The sequence below is a fragment of the Mandrillus leucophaeus genome, unplaced genomic scaffold (assembly GCF_000951045.1).
Source record: "Mandrillus leucophaeus isolate KB7577 unplaced genomic scaffold, Mleu.le_1.0 Scaffold546, whole genome shotgun sequence".
In the NCBI taxonomy this organism is placed as follows: Eukaryota; Metazoa; Chordata; class Mammalia; order Primates; family Cercopithecidae; genus Mandrillus; species Mandrillus leucophaeus.
Window position 1 is genome coordinate 638,771 of NW_012105875.1, and position 20,255 is coordinate 659,025.

At 41.9% G+C, this 20,255-nt stretch overlaps 2 protein-coding genes across 4 annotated transcripts in view; one reads left to right on the forward strand and one right to left on the reverse strand.

Moving 5' to 3' along the window:
- Nucleotides 1-8,401, reverse strand: part of LYPD5 (LY6/PLAUR domain containing 5) — a 27,905-nt gene extending 19,504 nt beyond the window's left edge. Inside the window, exon 1 of the mRNA XM_011997721.1 lies at nt 8,281-8,401. The gene's annotated coding sequence lies outside the window, so the exon portion shown is untranslated. The remainder of the gene's footprint in view (nt 1-8,280) is intronic.
- ZNF283 (zinc finger protein 283) overlaps nt 1-20,255 on the forward strand; it is a 38,722-nt gene that overhangs the window by 3,859 nt on the left and 14,608 nt on the right. The window contains exons 1-3 of one of the 3 annotated variants that reach the window (XM_011997717.1): nt 18,381-18,545; nt 18,914-19,078; nt 19,344-19,424. The exons of 1 other annotated variant lie outside the window; for it this stretch is intronic. The gene's annotated coding sequence lies outside the window, so the exon portion shown is untranslated. Of the gene's footprint in view, nt 1-18,380; nt 18,546-18,913; nt 19,079-19,343; nt 19,430-20,255 lie in introns of those variants that run through there. One more of the 3 variants, XM_011997718.1, reaches the window with a different exon arrangement.

Consider the following 20,255-nt stretch of genomic DNA (forward strand, 5'->3'; position numbering starts at 1 on the left):
TGTTAGCCAGGATGGTCTCGATCTCCTGTCCTCGTGATCCGCCCGTCTCGGCCTCCCAAAGTGCTGGGATTACAGGCTTGAGCCACCACGCCCGGCCCAGTGAGCATTTTTCAAACCTCTATACATGTCACATTTACTAATGTCTCCAAGAAAATCAAACGTACATGCCCAGATTCAAGGAGTGGAGAAACTGACTCCACCTTTGAAGGGAAGACCTGCAAAGTCATGTTGCAAAGAATATACACACAGGAATGGGAAGAATTTGTGGATTTTTTTTTCAATCTACCACATCCACTAGCTTCAGTCATGCAGGTTTTTTGCAGGGGCCAAGTGAAATGAATGGGGATATGATAGGGACAAAGAATCCTGCATCCTCTTACTTTTTGATGATGACGCAATCTCTGTAATTCCTCCCACAACACAGTATTGAGTTTGAAGGGTTTCCATTTGGCCCTTTATACCATAAGGACTCTTTTTTTTTTTTTTTTTGAGACGGAGTCTCACTCTGTCGCCAGGCTGGAGTGCAGTGGCGTGATCTCAGCTCACTACAATCTCTGCCTCCTGGGTTCAAGCTATTCCCCCGCCTCAGCCTCCCAAGTAGCTTGGATTACAGGTGCGCACCACCACACTTGACTAATTTTTTGTATTTTTAGTAGAGACGAGGTTTCACCTTTTTGGCCAGGATGGTCTCAATCTCCTGGCCACGTGATCCACCCGCCTCGACCTCCCAAAGTACTGGGATTACAGGCATGAGTCACCGCGCCTGGCCTGTAAAGACTCTTAGTTCACAAGTTAGGAAGCCACTATAATAGGTTCTACCAGAAGATGAGCATATCTATCCCAAATATATGTTAAAGGGTAGAGGAAAACAACCATAGGGTGAGTTCATGGACTCACCGAACTCACTGTGAGATCAGACTTGGGCCAAACGTGGATAAGTAACAAGCTTAAAATCCTATCACAAGGATCTTGAGGGTCTCTCCTGGAAACACTCCTCTTAGCTTACATTCCCTACAGGGAAGACCCTAAGAAGTTTCTGTGCTATTATTTTATCAGCAGGTACAATTCCAGGGAGGCAGGAGCGAGGGAAAAGTATAGTGTGGTAGGGAAGGAGAGAACACTTGTATGAAGGTCTTACTGAGCTGGCCACTGCTTGCTATCAAGTGTAATTGATGTTTAATTTTGTATTTTAAGACCATCTAGCTGAGGAGAAGAAGGGAGGTAAATTCATTCACTGGCTCCTATTACCTATTCATGAAAGGTTTGTCCCACAGACTATTAACTCCACTGTACTTCCAGGTCGCGTGTGAATAGTTCAATGGGTTCTGTAACCTCTCATGCATCAGCATCAACAGGAAAGCCCTAGGGCTTCAGACAAGTGGTGTCCATTGCAGGCATGAGGTCAGGCTCTGTTGCTGCTTGTGCCCATGAAGAGTTGTTCTGAGTTCATGCAGGGATGTTGCTGTAGCAGTGAGTCAAGAGAAACAAGTTTCCAGAGGCCCCAGGCACAGGTGAGGCTGAGAGGATCTGAAGTGACACATACGATGTGTCTGAACTCTTTCCTAATTCAACCCCTGCATGCAATTATCTGAGCCTGGTGATGATTAGAATTTAAATTCTAAACTACTGATGCTGTATCATTAATGACAAATTGTCTATTATTAAAAGTTTCTGTCTCCTCTTGTCAATTCTTTAAGTTACAGCTTTCTAGGAAATTCACCATTTCATCTCTTTTCAGATTTATTCTAATTCAAAAAATATTTTCTATTCTTGTGTAGTCTTTTTCTTTCTTAATATTATTTGTGCCTGTTCTCTTTTTTATTCATCTTTTAAAATAATCTATTTTTTAATGAACTCAGAAGTGGATCACTTCAAATAAGCAGTTGTTGGCATTTAGCCTCTATTGTATCAGTGTTTTCTATTTCTTTAATTTGTGCTTATTGCTGACTTCATCCAACTTTCTTTATGTTTATTGTTATTCTGTTTTCTAACTTCAAGTTGGACATAGCCTTCCTTCTTTTCATTTTTCCCGTCTTCCTTTTCTTTGAGATGGAGTTTGCTCTGGTTGCCCAGGCTGGAACATAATGGCATGGTCTCAGCTCACTGCAACCTCCGCCCCCAGGGTTCAAGCAATTCTCCTGCCTCAGACTCCTGAGTGGTCTAGGGGATTAGTGATTATTAGTTCTAGTGGGTTACAGTGACCGGTAGAACAGGAGGGATTGGCTTCCTTTTTTTGAAGGTGAACCGGATCTTTTCTGTCCTTTTTCTAAGCAGCCTAAATAACACATAGCCAATAGGCACAATTTTCATTGGCCTCTAACTCATGACCCACTAATCCCCTAGACTCCCGTTGGAAAAAAGGAGAACGTGTAACCCTGGAGATCGATGGGTCAGGGTTAACCCCCAAGCTGCCATTTTAGTTCAAGGGGAGGTCCACAGACGCTCTCCCAAACCAGTGTTTCAAACTTTTTATGATGAGCTGAATCTGCCAGCACCAGAGCTTCCAAAAAAGACAAAGAACTCCTTTCTGCAGTTAGCAGAAAGTGTAGCTCATTTCCTCAATGTTACTTTCTGTTATGTATGTGAGGGAACTACTATGGGAGACTGATGACCTTGGGAAGCCTGAGAGTTGGTGCCCACTGATCCAGTTCCTGACACAATTCCAGTTCAGAAGGCCCAAACTAGCAACCTCTGGGTCCTAAAAACTTCAATTATTGGACAATACTGTGTAGCTAGAGAAGGAAAAGACTTCACCATCCCTGTAGGAAAGCTCAGTTGTCTAGGACAGAAGTTGTACAACAGCACAACAAGGACAGTCACTTGGTGGGGTCTAAACCATACTGAAAATAATCCATTTAGTAAATTTTCTAAATTACAGACTGCCAAGGCTCATCCAGAATCTCATCGAGACTGGATGGCTCCTGCTGGACTATACTAGATATGTGGGCACACAGCCTACACTCAGTTACCTGATCAATGGGCAGGTAGTTGTGTCATTGGCACCATGAAGCCATCCTTTTTTCTACTGCCCATAAAGACAGGTGAGCTCCTAGGTTTCCCTGTCTATGCCTCCTGGGAAAAGAGAAGCACAGCTATATGAAATTGGAAAGATGATGAGTGGCCCCCTGAGAGGGTCATACAGTACTATGGGCTTGCCACATGGGCACAAGACGGCTCACAGGGATACCAAATCCCCATCCACATGCTCAATTGGATCATACGGTTGCAGGCCGTCATACAAATAATCACTAATGAAACTCGTAGAGCTTTGACTGTTTTAGTCCAGCAGGAAACCAAATGAGAAATGCCATCTATCAGAATAGACTGGCCTTAGACTATTTGCTGGCAGCTGAAAGAGAAGTCTGTGGAAAATTTAACTTAACCAATTGCTGTCTACAAATAGATGATTAAGGACAGGTGGTCAAAAATATAGTCAGGGATGGCCAGGCACGGTGGCTCACTCCTTTGAGTGATCCCAGCACTTTGGGAGGCCGAGATGGGCGGATTATGAGGTAAGGAGATCGAGACCATCCTGGCTAACACGGTGAAACCCCGTCTCTAGTAAAAATACAAAAAAAATTAGTTGGGCGTTGTGGCGGGCGCCTGTGGTCCCAGCTACTCAGGAGGCTGAGGCAGGAGAATGGCGTGAACCCAGGAGGTGGAGCTTGCAGTGAGCCGAGATCACGCCACTGCACTCCAGCCTGGGCGATAGAGTGAGACTTTGTCTCAAAAAAAAAAAAAAAAAAAAAAAAAAAAAAAAAAAAAAAATGCTGGGATTACAGGTGTGAGCCACTGTGCCTGGCTCCAATGACCCTATTTCTAAATAAGCTTATATTATAAAGTCCTGGGGAGTGGTCTTCAACACATGAATTTTGAGGGGACACAATTCAACCCTTAACAATAACCTTTTAAAAAGACCAAGAAAAAACAGAATGAAAAATGAAAAATAAACCCCATATAAGACTTCTGCTTTACTTTAGGATGTATAATGACACAAAAGACCTTCTACCCCATTGTAAAAATAAGAAAAATCTGGACAAAATAAAAGTCACACTTTTCTATGAAGTTAGATAGAAGTGGTAGAGGCAAATTAGCCTTAAGGAACTGAATTCCAAGATAAATGAGTCCTTCACAGGGATACAGCTAACATATCTGGGGCTGGACACTTGATCTGTGTATCTCTGATAGGCTGGTTATAGACAGAGAAGTTTTTGTAGGATTAACAAGAAAATAAGTTGATATTTGGATTGTAGTGTGGGCTGGTGGGATAGATCAGGTTCTGGATGAGCCCCAGACTTAAACACAGATCACTCAGGCAATCTGTGTTTATGTTGCTCAGGCTGCTTTTGAACTCCTGACCTCAAGTGATCTGCCCACCTTGGCCTCCCAAAGTGCTGGGATTACAGGTGTGAGCCACCACGCCTGGTGTGTTCACCAACTCAGAAGCTTGCTGAACCCCATCATTCAAGGTTTTTATGGAGGTTTCATTATGTAGAAAGGATTGATTATAGCATTGGCCATTGGTGACCGAACTCAATCTCCAGCCCTTCTCCCCTCCCCAAGTTGGAGTTGGGTGAGGCTTAAAGTTCTGACCCTTTGATCATATGGTTGGTTTTTCTGGTGACCAGACTCTAACCCGAAGTTATCCAGGCCCCTCTTATCCCCTCAACATGAGTCATCTCACTAGCATACAAAAGATAGTAAGTTCCAAGCTGAGTTTTAATAGCTTTGCACCAGAACTAGGGCTTAAGACTAAATATATATATATATATATATATATATTTGGCTATATATATATTTGGATATATAAATATACACACACATATACACACACACACACACACACATATATATATATATATATATATTTGGCTGCCTCACAGTTTGTCATTAATTCTTTCAGAAATAGAAAGCTATTTCTAAATTTAAAAAAATAACAGAATTGTGGGGGAAGACTTTTCTTACAGTCATTAAGTGTGAGCAAATACATTGTACTGTGGATGGAAAATCATTTGACTGGTTAACACCTCTAAGTTCTTGACATTCATTAATGCAACTGGACATTTCACCGTCAAGATTTGCTATGAATAGCCTGATTCTGGTAAGATGGGATGAGGAATATATGCAAACACAGAATACTGTGTGGTACACTGGATACTTAATACCTGTGGTTATATTCTCGCCTTATTCATTGAATATTCAACTAAAATATCACTTTGAATATATAATCCTCACAAAATAGCCAATGAAATACTTAGTAGATGTTATTCATATATAATTACATTTTTTTCTTGGTCATTATTATTATTTTAAATTTATTTTAAAAATCTGTAGAGATGGGGTCTCACTGTGTTGCCAAGGGTGGTCTTAAACTCCTGGGCTCCAGTGATCCTCCCACCTTAGCTTCCCAAAGTGCTGGGATTACAGGTGTGAGCCACTGTGCCTGGCCATCTTGGTTATTAATAATCATAATTTTGAGTATCATTTAATGTTATGTCATATCCATTTTTTATTAGCCATATAATGTTCCATCCACGGATATAATACAATAATAACTGCTCAGTCTTGTGTCACAGTTATACATGACAAAGTCATACAAACCGCACTCATACTTGTGAAAGTTGATCACAGGAATTGGGTCATTATTGTTATACCCAACTAAAACAGAGTAGAAAAGCCAGAGGGAAAAAGCACTCAGGACATGTAACATTGCTGCAAGAATGTAATTCCCTGCAAGCCTGGCTGCTGAAGCAGTCCGCTGCAACCTATAACCTGTTTTATCTAATAGCTGCTGAAACAGCCTCCAGTGACTCTAAGAATAGTTTTACTCACTGCTGTCACTTATCAATCAAAACTTGCCAGCTCCCCCAAATTTTACTAGTGCCAGTGAACTTTCTCAAAGAGCAATACATAACATTTCTCTTTTTCTTTTTTTTTTCAGATGGAGTCTTGCTCTGCCACCCAGGCTGGAGTACGTTGGTGAAATCTCAGCTCACTGCAACCTCTGCCCCCTGGGTTCAAGCAATTCTTGTGCCTCAGCCTCCCAAGTAGATGGGACTACAGGCATGCACCACCATGTCTGGCTAATTTTTGTATTTTTAGTAGAGATGGGATTTCACCATATAGCCAGGCTGGTCTCGAACTCCTGACCTCAAGTGATTTGCTCGCCTCTGCCTCCCAAAGTGCTGGGATTACAAGCGTGAGCCACCACGCCCATCCACATTTCTTTTTAAAAATAAAACCTCTAACCTTTTCTTTGTCCTTTGGACATACCAAAGACCCCCTGGTCTGCATGTATACCCCAATGCAATTCTTTCTACCCAAATAAATTGTTTTAATTTCAGACATTATATTTTGACTTTGACATACTAAAAGATACATATTCAGTAAGTCACAAAGCACATCACATGTCAGTCATAGCCTCATAACCATTCAATCTTTCACAGACATATGCCCAGATCCTGTCATATCCACTCTCTCTCTTTCAAACGTATATCTGTCACAAACCACAGAGACATATCTTTGCCCTGATAATCATACAGACACCTACATGTACTCCATGTCTGTAACACACAAATCCACTTCAGACCTGTCACTCATATGCATGCAATATGTTATGTACAGTCACAAAGACTCACTCGGGAATTGTCATGTGCAAAGGTACTCACACATAAGTGTGTCAGCATAGTCCCAGAGACACATATGCTGACTAGTCAGATGCTCAAAGACACACACACACATACAGAATTCTCTTTCTTACACACATACACACACACACAGAAAGCTAGCCCCGGCTTGCCTAGTCTAAAGATGCCCTCACACATAATATTTGTCAAACTGTGTGTACCATGATTCACACGTACATAAGAACTGTCAGATAGTCATGTAAATACATTTTGGCCCTGTCACTTCCAAAGACACACACAAAACATGCACATACAAAAGTCTTCTACATAACGTCACAGACACATCTGGCCCTGTAACATGCACAGATGCTAACCTTTCACATACTTTTCATATACTGTCATATCCATACAAGCTACCACCCAACAAATATGCACAATGCCTGTCACAGTCACAGAGACATATCCTGACTTGTCACACGCATAGGTCACGCACACACACACTCATACCACATAGTCACAGAGACATACCTGAGACCTGTCACATACCAGAGGACACATTACACCATCATGAAACCCCACTCCAGCTGTCACTCTACACACAAACCCACACACTTGTGTCACAATCACAGATTTAACCCAGTCCTGCCATACACCACTTTCTTCTCTTTTGCACATACACACAGTTCGTCACAGAGTCACAGAGAAACACACCTGCTCTGTCATGAGCACACATGCAGTCATGACGACATACCCTGGCCATTTCATGTGCACAGATGCACACACACACACCCCATTCCATGTGTCACACAAGACATCCCAGCCCTGGCATGTGCACTCTCATGCAGATGCAACGTCACCATTCGCATGGTAGGGCACATCCCTGGCTCTATCACGCACATAATATTGCACACACCCCCTACACCATGTCTGTCACTGCCATGGATGGTCCATCGCACGCAGCCAGGGAGACGTCCGACCTCGTTTTGCCTACCTCTGTTGGGAAAAGGGCTTGGGGATGCCTGCATAAACTGGCCATAAAAATATGGGACAATAAGTTGTGGAAAGCCACAAGAGGCCTCTGAGGAGGAAAGCCTCCTAATTGCCATTATGTTCCCATGCTCAGAGCAAGACCTGCTCTCTTATCTGTAAACACTGTGTTCAAGGAGAAAGGCACTCCTTTGAAGCACTGGAATGTGGCCAGATACGCCGGCTCCTAGTTAAGCCCACTCCCCACAGCTGCTCTCCGGTAAGTTAAAGAATAAATCAGTAGTTAAGTTTATGCTGCTTCAGCACAAAGACCATTTACCTAAACCGTCATTGCTATAGATAAGGTGTATGACACACCGCCCGCCTTTCACCGTTTCACCCCTGAACATCTGCTTCTTAGATCTAAGTGACTGTATTCAATAAATAGTGTGGAGACCAGAGCTTGGCGCCTTTGCAGCCTCTGATTTGCTCTAGCTCCCTGGTTCCCACCTCACGAACTCTTAACTTCTCTCTTCTCATGCCTTTGTCGCTACCGAACATCGGGTACCCTACGGGTGATGTTGAGGCTGGTCCCCCACACACCCCTCTCCCTCAATTCTTTATACCCAGCCACACTGTCACCTTCTTCAGCGGCTCGCATTCACCTCAGTGCCTCTCCCATTCTCACCTGCACTGCCGACTGGAGTAGGAGTTCGCAACGCCCTCTGCGCCTCGTCCTGCTTCGACTTCTCCTTCCGACACTACTTGCTTACACGCGGAGCCCAAGAATCACCAGGATGCGCAAAGCGCCTCAGGGGCCCACGCTCATTCGGCCCGGTGACCTGTGGGAATTGTAGTCCAGGGCCGGAAACTCAGGAGACGCCGGAAACCCAAGTGCCTTGGGACGGCACGGCCCAGGGGTTTCCGGAAGTTGTAACCAGTGCTCCGAGTGCGAGTACGCAGGCGCAGGAACGCTTTTGGGGAATCCCTTTAGCAGGGAGTCTATATTGAAAAGTGCGTGGGGAGGTGAGAGGCAATAAATTGGTAACGGAAACAGATGACATACTTCGTTTTCAGTTATCAAATTTCAAAAACTAAAAATGTAGATGGTACACAATATTGTTGAGAATGTGGGGAAATGAGAGCTTTCACACATAGTGGGTGGAAATGACTACAGCTCTTTTACAGTTTTGTGTAGTAGCATTTACAAAGTGTGAAAGCAAACCCCTAAGCAACCAGCATTTTTACGTACAAGTATCTAGCCTACGAAAATGCTGGCATGAAAGACAAAGATGTGGGTACAGTAATGCTTACCAAAGCCATGTTTGTAATACTGAAGAATTCAGTTCGTAATATTGAAGAACCTCAATGTTCGTTTTTTGAGACATTGTTAGTCTGTGCTGGCCAATATGATAGCTATTTGTGGCTATTTAAAATTAAATTTATTGAAATTAAATAAAATTCAAAATTCAGCTTCTTACTCACACTAGCCGTGTTTCAAAGGCTCATTAGCCAAGACAGCTAGTGGCTACTGTATTGGACAAGAGGGATACAAACATTTCTAATATCACAGAAAGTTACATTGAACAGTGCTGGGTTAGGTAATAATTCAACGTTAAAAAGAATTAAATCTATAACTGACATGAAATAAAATAGAAGAATGTGTTGAAGTGGAAACGGCAAATGGCAGAATTATATAGATAACATGATCCCATTTCTGTGCAAAATAGCTGTGTCTTTATACATACATTCAGTGTACAGAAAAATCTGGAAGAATACCTGAAAATATTAACTTTGGTCATTTCTGTAGATAGGGAATGAGTAGGGGGACACTTTCATTTCTGACATTATTTATCATCAGTTGTTTGAATATTATAAACTACAACAATTAACTGAATATTGCTAAATCCAAATAAATATTTTTATTACTTATTTTGAAAGATTTTTGGCTGCCTTCTACTATCTCAGCAATGTACTCTTTCTTGAAATACTGAACTACTTTAACTCAATAGACCTCCCTCATTTCTATTTTATTTATTTTTCTTTTTTGAGACGGAGTCTCACTCTGTCGCCCAGGCTGGCCTGCAGTGGCGCGATCTCGGCTTAATGCAAGCTCCGCCTCCCGGGTTCATGCCATTCTCCTGCCTCAGCCTCCCGAGTAGCTGGGACTACAGGTGCCCGCCACCACGCCTGGCTAATTTTTTGTGTGTTTAGTAGAGACGGAGTTTCACCGTGTTAGCCAGGATGATCTCAATCTCCTGACCTCCTGATCTGCCTGCCTCCGCCTCCCAAAGTGTTGGGATTACAGGCATAAGCCACTGCGCCCGTCCCCATTTCTGTTTTACCTCCTCACTGAAAAGCATTAGAACATGTCTACAGCCGTACCACTCTGAATGCTCCCAATCTGGCCTGAAAAGCATTAGAACATGGAATTACTTGAGTGACTAAAAAGTAAAACAATAAGAAATTGATTGTGGCTCAGAAATAGTGAAATCAGTTGGATCAGTTTAAAATCTCGTATACATAAGTATTTTTTTAAACGTTTTTCTTTTTTACTTTGTAATTACAAAGACAATACATGCTTATTACATAAAATAAGAATATAGAACAAGTGCAATAACAGAAAAGATCCCTGTAGCCCATGGAGTGGTTGAAAATGGATGATTGCTAATGGGTATCGGTGTCTTTTTGGGGCAATGAAAATGTTCTAAAGTTGATCATGATGATGGTTGCATAGCACTTTGAATAAACTAGAAACTACTGAATTCGGCCAGGCACGGTGGCTCACGCCTGTAATCCCAGCACTTTGGGAGGCTGAGGTGGGTGGATCACGAGGTCAGGAGATCCAGACCTTCCTGGCTAACACGGCGAAACCCTGTCTCTATTAAAAATACAAAAAATTAGCCGGGCGTGGTGGCGGGCGCCTGTAGTCCTAGTTATTCGGGAGGCTGAGGCAGGAGAATGGCGTGAACCCGGGAGGCGGAGCTTGCAGTGAGCCGAGATAGCGCCACTGAGCTCCAGCCTGGGCAACAGAGCAAGACTCCGTCTTAAAAAAAAAAAAAAATTAGCCAGGTGTGATGGCAGGCGCCTGTAATCCCAGCTACTCGAGAGGTTGAGGCAGGAGAGTCGCTTGAACCCACGAGACAGAGGTTGCAGTGAACTGAGATCGCACCATTGGGCAACAAAAGCAAAACTGTCTCAAAGAAAAAAAACAGAATCTACTGAATTGTACACTTTAAATGGGTGAATTTTAGAGTATATGAATTATATCTCAGTAAAAGTATTACAAAAAAGCAGTCATCTGCGTTAACTAGTTAACCACCTGGAAAAATAAAGTAACTTCCATCTCTCACACATTAAAACAAATAACATTGGCAACATGCATAACCTAAAAATAGACTACCAGAGTACTTATCAAATTACAAATTGATGTTATTGTAATTTTGGTCTATAGGCATGACAGCCAAAACACAAATTATGAAGTAAATAGTTAGTAAATTATAGAAAATATAAAGTATGTTTCAGTAAACTTCCCTCCCTCACTCACATTTAAGTAGCAAATAAACTAAGGGAAAATATTTCAGATACAACAAATAGATAATCAATAAATTTAAAACAAATCAACCTATAGATGAATACAAAAAGGTATAGAAATAGGTAAAGAATATAGACTCTTAAAAGGAAAAATTGAAAATGACCAATAAATATTTGAATGCATATCTAAGCTTATGAGGAATAAAAGACGTGGAACTATTAAAAAATAAAATGTTATCATTGGTTTAAGGACTGGGAAAGGGTCAAAACAATTGTAAATTTTAAGAAGATATTAATTCACAATACTTTTGGTGGGAGGAATCCACTTACAACCTTTCTGAGAGTAACTTTACATAAATATTTAAGAGAAGCATCTCTTTTAATTCAGGAATCCATTTCGAGAAATGTAGTCCACAAAAATCATTGAAACAGTGAAAAATGTATAAAACATTCTGTACAGCAGTGTTACCCAACCTTTTTGGCACTAGGGACCGGTTTCGTGGAAGACAGTTTTTTCCACAGATGGGAAGTGGGGGATGGTTTTGGGATGATTCAAGCACATTAAATTTATTGTGCACTTTTTTCTTTTATTATTATTATATTGTAATATATAATGAAATAATTATACAACTCACCATAATGTAGAATCAGTCTGAGCCCTGAGCTCATTTTCGTGCAGCTAGACTGTCCCATTCGGGGGTGATGGGAAACAGTGAGAGATCAGCAGAAATTAGATTCCTGTAAAGAGTGTGCAACCTACATCCCTCACATTGCAGTTCACAATAGGGTTTGTGCTCCTATGAGAATCTAATGCCATTACTGATCTGACAGGAGGTGGAGCTCAGGCAGTAATGCAAGCAATGGGAAGTGACTGTAAATACAGATGAAGTTTTACTCATTCACCCACCATTCACTTCCTACTGTGTGGCCCAGTTCCTGACAAGCCATGGACCGCTACTTGTCCGTGGCCCACAGGTTGGGAACCTTGGTCTATAGAAATATTTATATCAGTTAAAGCAGCAAAATATCTAAAGAAAAAACAAAAACATACAGGTAAATTAAATTTGATAATCTGTAAAATAAGTAACCATGATAATGTAGAATTACCTTGCTCAATATGGAAGAATATTCATAAGCTATTAAGAAATGAAAAATACCAGTTACATGAGAATATGCAAGGGGTGATTATAATTTTTGGGAAAAGAAGATACACAAGGATAAACATTGAAATTTTAAGTATTTAAAAAGTTATATTCTGAAACTAATCGTGAGCTAATTTTAGCAAATAGATAAACATTTTTCAACTCAATTTTCTCACCTTTCAATGGGATAATTACTACCACCATCTGGATTTTTTTTTTTTTTTTTTTTTGAGACGGAGTCTCACTCCGTCTCCCAGGCTGGAGTACAGTGGCACGATCTCGGCTCACTGCAACCTCCGGCTCCTGGGTTCACGCCATTCTCCTGCCTCAGCCTCCCAAGTAGCTGGGACTACAGACGCCCGCCACCACGCCCGGCTAATTTTTTGTATTTTTAGTAGAGACAGGGTTTCACCACGTTGGCCAGGATGGTCTTAGTCTCCTGACCTTGTGATCCGCCTGCCTTGCCCTCCCAAAGTGCTGGGATTACAGGCGTGAGCCACTGCACCCAGCCACCACCTGGATTTTTTAACAGAATAGTGACTAAGCCCTGGGACACTGAAACACAACCATCTCAGGTCAAAGCCTTATCTTACCATTTTAATAGCTGGGAGACCATGGGCAAGCTTCTAGAAATTTGTGTGTGTTTCATTTATTCTCCTTGGCATACTCCAGTAGAACAATAATACCATATACAGATTTTTGTTGTTGTTGTTTGTTTTGGGCTTTTCGCTTTTGCTTGAATTAATTAATTCCTATGAATCATGTGTCAATGGGTCTGGTACTCAGGAAGCTCATATCTCCTCCAGGCTGCTGGACCAACCATGATTCTGTCACAAAAGTAGAAGGAGATGGCTGTTGGGTGGGATCCCACCAGTGATTGTCACACTGGGCACAATATCCTTCAGAGTTGAGGGAAAAAGAAAGACATCTAGATTTGCAGGGGGGTCAGTAATTATGCCAATCATCTAAGCTGCCTCAGAGAACTCTTAGAGGAGGAAATCCAGCCAAGTGATATTTATGAATCAGAACTAAGCTTTCATAGAAGAGGACATGAAGTGGACACCAGAAAGTGATGCTTCCACACCTTTGATCCTCTTTCCTTTCCTCTCAAAGATTTCAAGCACTTTCCCCTCTCCAGGCCTTTGCTCTTGGAATTCTGTCTTCCCTTAAGACTTTGCCCTCAGTATTCATTCTCATTTTTCAAATTTCAGCTCAATTATTAGTTTATTTTACAGGTCTTCCTTATATCTAAATTTAAATCATGGTTACTCATCACTGGCCCTTGTCACTCATCACAGTGTGTAATTTTATGTTTGTTTATATTTGGGTTATACTGTCCATTGGCCAAACAAAATGTCCATTAGAGCTCCCAGCCTCTGATTATTTGTCTATCCCAGAGCAGGAAAACTATGGTCCAGGGGCCAAATCTAGCCTGCTATCTGCTTTTCACAGTGAATGAGCTAAGAGTAAGAATGGCTTGTGCATTTTAAAAATATTTTTTAAAAAGATGAATAACATTTTGTGACTGGAGAATAATGAGATTTAATAATCTGAGGTCGCATCTCAAGGAACTAGAGAAGCAAGGACAAACCAAACCCAAACCCAGCAGAAGAAAGGAAATAACCAAGATCAGAGCAGAACTAAATGAAACTGCAACAAAAAAATACAAAAGAGAAATGAAACAAAAAGCTGGTTCTTTGAAAGGATAAATAAAGTTGATAGATCATTAGCAAGATTACCAAGTAAAGAAGAGAGAAAAATCCAAAGAAGCTCAATTAGAAATGAAGCAGGAGATATTACAACTGACACCACAGAAAAACAAAAGATTGTTCAAGACTACTGTACCAACAACAACAACAAAAAACTCCAAGACCAGACAGATTCACAGCTAAATTCTACCAGACATTCAAAGAAGAATTGGTACCAATCCTATTGACACAATTCCACAAGATAGAGAAAGAGGGACTCCTCTCTACGAAGCCTGCATCACCCTAATACCAAAACCAGGAAAGAACATAACCAAAAAAGAAAACTACAGACCAACATCCCAGATGAACATAGATGCAAAAATCTTTAACACAATATTAGCTAACCGAATCCAGCAACCTATCAAAAAGATAATCCACTATGATCAAATGGGTTTCATACCAGGGATGTAGGGATGGTTTAACATATGCAAGTCAACAAATGTGACACACCACATAAACAGAATTAAAAACAAAAATCACATGATCATCTCAATAGACACAGAAAAAGCATTCAACAAAATCTGCCATTCCTTTATGACTAAACTCTCAGCAAAACTGGCATACAAGGGACATACCTCAATGTAATAAAAGCCATCTATGACAAACTCAGAGCCAACATAATACTGAATGGGGAAAAGTTGAAAGCATTCCCACTGAGAACTGGAACAAGACAAGGATGCCACCTCCCAACACTTTTTTTTTTTTTAACATAATACTGAGTGTCCTAGCCAGAGCAATCAGACAAGAGAAAGAAATATAAGGCATCCAAATCGGTAAAGAGGAAGTCAAACTGTTGCTGTTTGCTGATAATAAGATTGTTTACCTAGAAAATCCTAAAGACTCCAGAAAGCTCCTAGAACTGATAAGAGAATTCGGCAAAGTTTCTGGATACAAAATTAATGTACACAAATCAGTAGCTCTTCTATACACCAACAGCGACTAAGTTGAGAATCAAATCAAGAATTCAACACCTTTTACAACATCTGCAAAAATAAAATAAGATAAAATACTTAGGAATATATCTAACCAAGCAGGTGAAAGACCTCTACAAGGAAACTTCAACACGCTGCTAAAAGAAATTATAGATGACACAAACAAATGGAAACAAATCCCATGCTCATGGATGGGTAGAATCAATATTGTAAAGATGATCATACTGCCAAAAGCAACCTACAAATTCAAAGCAATTCCCATCAAAATACCACTTTCATTCTTCACATAACTAGAAAAAACAATCCTAAAATTCATATGGAACCAAAAAAGAGCCTGCATAGCCAAAGCAAGACTGAGCAATGGAGGCATCCCATTACCTGATTTCAATCTGTAAGGCCATAGTCACCCAAACAGCATAGTACTGGTATAAAAATAGGCACATAGATCAGTGGAACACAGTAGACGACTCAGAAATAAACCCAAATACAGTCAACTGATCTTCAACAAAGCAAACAAAAACATAAAGTGGGTAAAGGACACCCTATTCAACAAATGGCACTGGGATAATTGACTAGTTACATGTAGGAGAATGAAACTGGATCCTCATCTTTTACCTTATACAAAAATCAACTGAAGATGGATCAAGGACTTAAATCTAAGACCTGAAACTAAAAATTCTAGAAGATAACATTGGGAAAAAACCCTTCTAGACATTGGCTTAGGCAAGGATTTTGTGACCAAGAACCCAAAAGTAAACGCAATAAAAACAAAGGGCCTGGGACTTCATTAAACTAAAGAGCTTTTGCATGGCTAAAGGAACAGTCAGCAGAGTAAACAGACACCCCACAGAGCGGAGGAAAATTTTCACAATCTATAGATCTGACAAAGGACTAATATCCAGAATCTACAAAGAATTCAAACAAATTAGCAAGAAAAAACTAACAATCCCATCAAAAAGTGGGCTAAGGACATGAATAGACAATTCTGAAAAGAAAATATACAAACGGCCAACAAACATAAGAAAAAATGTTCAACATCAGGGAAATGCAAATCAAAATCACAGTATGATACCATCTTACTCCTGCAAGAATGTCTATAATGAAAAAAAAAATAGCTGTTATTGAGGATGCGGTGAACAGGGAACACTTCTACACTGCTGGTAGGAATGTAAACTAGTAAAATCACTATGGAAAATAGTGTGGAGATTCCTTAAAGAACTAAAAGTAGAACTACTATTTGATCCAGGTATCCCACTACTGGGTATCTAGAGGAAAATAAGTCATTATACGAAAAAGATACTTGTACACAGATATTTACAATAGCAGAATTCACAATTGCAAAAATGTTTAACAACTCAAATGCCCATGAATCAATGAGTGGATAAAGAAACTGTGGTAGATATAGACAATGGAATACTACTCAGCCATAAAAAGGAATGAATTAATGGCATTTGCCTGGATTTATTTATTTTTCTTTCTTTTCTTTTTTTTTTTTTGGAGACAAAGTTTCACTCTTGTCGCCCAGGCTGTAGTGCAGTGGCACTATTTTGGCTTGCTGCAACCTCCACCTCCCGGGTTCAGGCAATTCTCCTGACTCAGCCTCCCAGATGGCTAGGATTATAGACACCCACCAGCATGCCCGGCTAATTTTTGTACTTTTAGTAGAGACGGGGTTTCATCATGTTGGCCAGGCTGGTCTTGAATTCTTGACTTCAGGTGATCCAGCCGCCTCAGCCTCCCATAGTGCTGTGATTACAGGTGTGAACCACCGTGCCCAGCCTGGAGACTATTATTCTAAGTGAAGCAACTCAGGAATGGAAAATCAAACATCATGTGTTCTCACTTATAAGTGGGAGCTAAGGTGTGAGGATGCAAAGGCATAAGAATGACACAATGGACTTTGGGGACTCAGGGGGAAAGGGTGGGAAGGGGGTGAGGGATAAAAAACTAAAAATTGGGTGCCATGTATACTGCTTAGGTGATGGGTGCACCAAAATCTCACAAATCACCACTGAAGAATTATTCATGTAACCAAACACTACCTGTTCCCCAAAAACCTATGGAAATAAAAAATTTAAAAAAATCAAAAGATCCCCCAAATATTCAGAATAGTACTTGTGGGAGCCATTGAGCAAGTAACATGGGAAGAGAGGAGGCTGCTCCCACCAGTGGTTTTGGGGGTGGAGCAGATGCTGATGATAATGAAGTCCCAGATGGGAAATGGGAGTGGGTGCCGAGGAAAGCTCAAGGATCCTGCAGATGAAGACTCAGACCCACGATGCTGGATGTGGCATCTATGTCACCATGGGAGTCAACCAGGGTAGTGGCCTCAGCTGAGGCAGGGGAAAAGCTGGGATCCAGGTGCTCTAGTCTTCTCTTGATAAGCAAGAGAGACCAGGAGGTGAGAGATGGCAGAGGATGAGACAGGTGATACCAGTGACCACAAAGAGCCCCTAAAAGGTAACACTTCATTTTCTTTCTGTTAGTTTTAATGTCAAATTTTGCTTTAATATTTTTAGGTAATTCTTTTTTTAAAAAATATTTATATCCAAAGGTTCTTACCACACCAACTTCAGGCTCGATCTTTTCTCCCTAACCTCAGAATCAGTTAGTTGTCTCCTTTAAAACCTTTCTCTCTCTCTCTCTCTCACACACACACACACATACGAGAGAGAGAGGGAATATATAGTACTTTTTTTGGTGTATGAGTGTGTGCTTCAGAATAAATGGTTTCATACCCTACAAAAAAAGAATGAGATTCAAATTTTATAATCCATCAAGTTTTACTGGAACACAGCCACGCTGGATTGCTTCTGTATTGTTTATGGCCGCCTTTGCACTGCCATAAGTCTCCATGGTCACAATATCCACTCACGACCACTTGTTGTCTTTCAACAGCGGCATATAAAATCTCTAACACAGTTCATCTCACACCTAATGAAACAGACACACACAGGCATAAATTTAGAAACCATCCTATGAACATAAACAGGTCCACGCAGGGTCCCAGACACCGAATCGAACTAACAAACTCCCTCAAAGCAAGACACACCCATCTGTTCAACTGCCAGACACTGTTCCAGGCGCTCGTACCCAGGTAAACTGGTAGTGTCGCGCAGGTCATTTCCAGGGACCTTACCCTGGATTCCCCTGCTCGCTCAGGTCTAAGTCCCCAGACACCCCAGTCCCATCTTCGGCTGTTCTAGACTCCAGAATGCGTTCCTTAGCGAAGGCTGAGAACCTTTTAATTCGCTCTCAGTCAACACCAAAGACCCTCAAGCAAAGGCTGGACCTCCCAACCATCTTCGGAAAAAGCGCCTTTGACTGGTGAAGCCGAGTTGCATGCTGAGAGCATCCCCCCTGTCCCGGTTCCAACTTCCGGAGACTATCCCGCTGTGGACTACATTTCCCAGAAGTCTCCGGGGCACATGTCTTTTAGGGGCGGGGCGAGTTTGCCGGCCAGAAACACTCCCGGTGGCTCCTCTCGCAGCCTGCGAGCGTTTCCAGGCTCTTGTTTCCCATCAGCCTCTGGGTCCAAACTAACCACGGGTCTCCGGGTCCTTTTCCGGTGTCCTTAAGGTTTTTGGACTCTGCATGGTGAGTTGGTCGTGTCCGTAAAAGTATTCAGCCCGGGTGAAGCTGGGAGGGCTCGGCTGGCTTTACCGGGGCCCGATTGGAACCGGCAGTGAGGGTGAGGGTGAGGGTGAGGGTGAGGGTGAGGGTGAGGGTGGGGGTGGTGGCATCGGGGGCGCTGGAGATGGGAGGGCTGGGTCACGGACAGGGCGTGTCGTGTCCGGCACTCAAGCCTGTGTGCACGCGAGCAGCCGAGGGATAGTGTGTCTCAGACGGCGTGGCAGGGCCGGGGCGTGTCTCCGCGGAGGTGGGTGCAGTTGTGAATGTGTGACGGGGTGATGCGGTGCGTGGCCGTATTTTTAAGTGTGATTTGCTTTGACCAAATGCTCTAGGTTCCCTTTAGCCTGTTTTTGGGCCTTCCACGGTTAAATGACTGCAAGAAAGAAGTCTATGCTAAGCCCTGTAATGAACGTTTCAAGCAAGAAGGATGAGAATTTTAGATCTGGAAGTGTCCTCGCGACAGGATCTTGTCAAGACCTGATGGGGAAGTTCTAGAGGTAGGATTCCTACAAGAGGCGCCTCTAGGAGCTCTTTGGTGGTGAGCTAGCTACATGTTTCAGAGCCACTGAAACCAGACCTCTGTCCCCAAGAATTGCCCTCAACGCAGAGACAGACTCTAGCCTGCCTTTTCGTTCCATTTGGTTTTGTGTGGATGAAGGCAGAAGTGGCCCTAGAGGGTGTTTTGCTCTTGTTTTTTCTTTTTTAATTAAGTCTGTGACGCTCTAGAAATGCTGATGTCTCAGGTTACTGTTTTTCCCCCAGTGCTGCTAGGTTGCCAGATTTCTAAGAAGGAGCTCGAAGAGGAGAAAAGGAGTTTGCGCATATTTAGAAATCAAGGTTCAGGTGAGGTTTTTTATACATACTTTTTTTATACATATACCTACAACTACCTTTGATTCTAGGTCATGAGAACATTTTCTTTCCTTGGCTTGACTCTTGACTGGGTCTTCCTAGTCACATGACCTGCCATGCTGGTACATATTTCCGCCCGGTGGCCCCGTATTGTTCTTCTCCTCAATTCCTACCCACCTGTTCACATGGCAAATTGTTCAGATCCTTCAGTGCACTGAAGAGTTATAGAAAGGCACCTCTTGTAGATTGCTATTAGAGCATTATTTTAAACTATGACTATTTGAAGAGATTAGTATTTAGGTGGTGCTATATACAAACTTTTTTTTAAAGTTTTCTGTAGTCACAATTAAAAAAATTTTTTTTAACTTTTTTTAGAGACAAGGTCTCACTCTGTTGCCCAGGCTGAGTGCAGTAGTAAAGTCATAGCTCACTGCAACCTTGGAGTCCGGGGCTCCAGTGTTCCTCTGGCCTTGGCCTCCCAGTGTGCTGGGATTGCAGGTGTGAGCCACGACGCCTGGCCCATAATCATGACTCTTAAAGCAAGGCAAAGTATGAGGGATTTTAAGTAAGGGAACGTTTCTGGCAGTATATGACAATGTTGTCTGCTTTGTGAGGCTTTTAGGGGTGGAAATATGATTGAGCTTTGAGCATAGGGATTTGTGATTTGCACCAACAAGAGTGGGGACTTTCAGATAATCTTTGGATAGAAGTCTGTAACATTGTCAAGCATGGCTTGTTTCAAGTCCAGCTTTGTGTGGCATGTAAGAAGCCGAACTATGTTGTAGTTAAAATTAAGGCTCTGGGGTCGGGCATGGTGGCTCA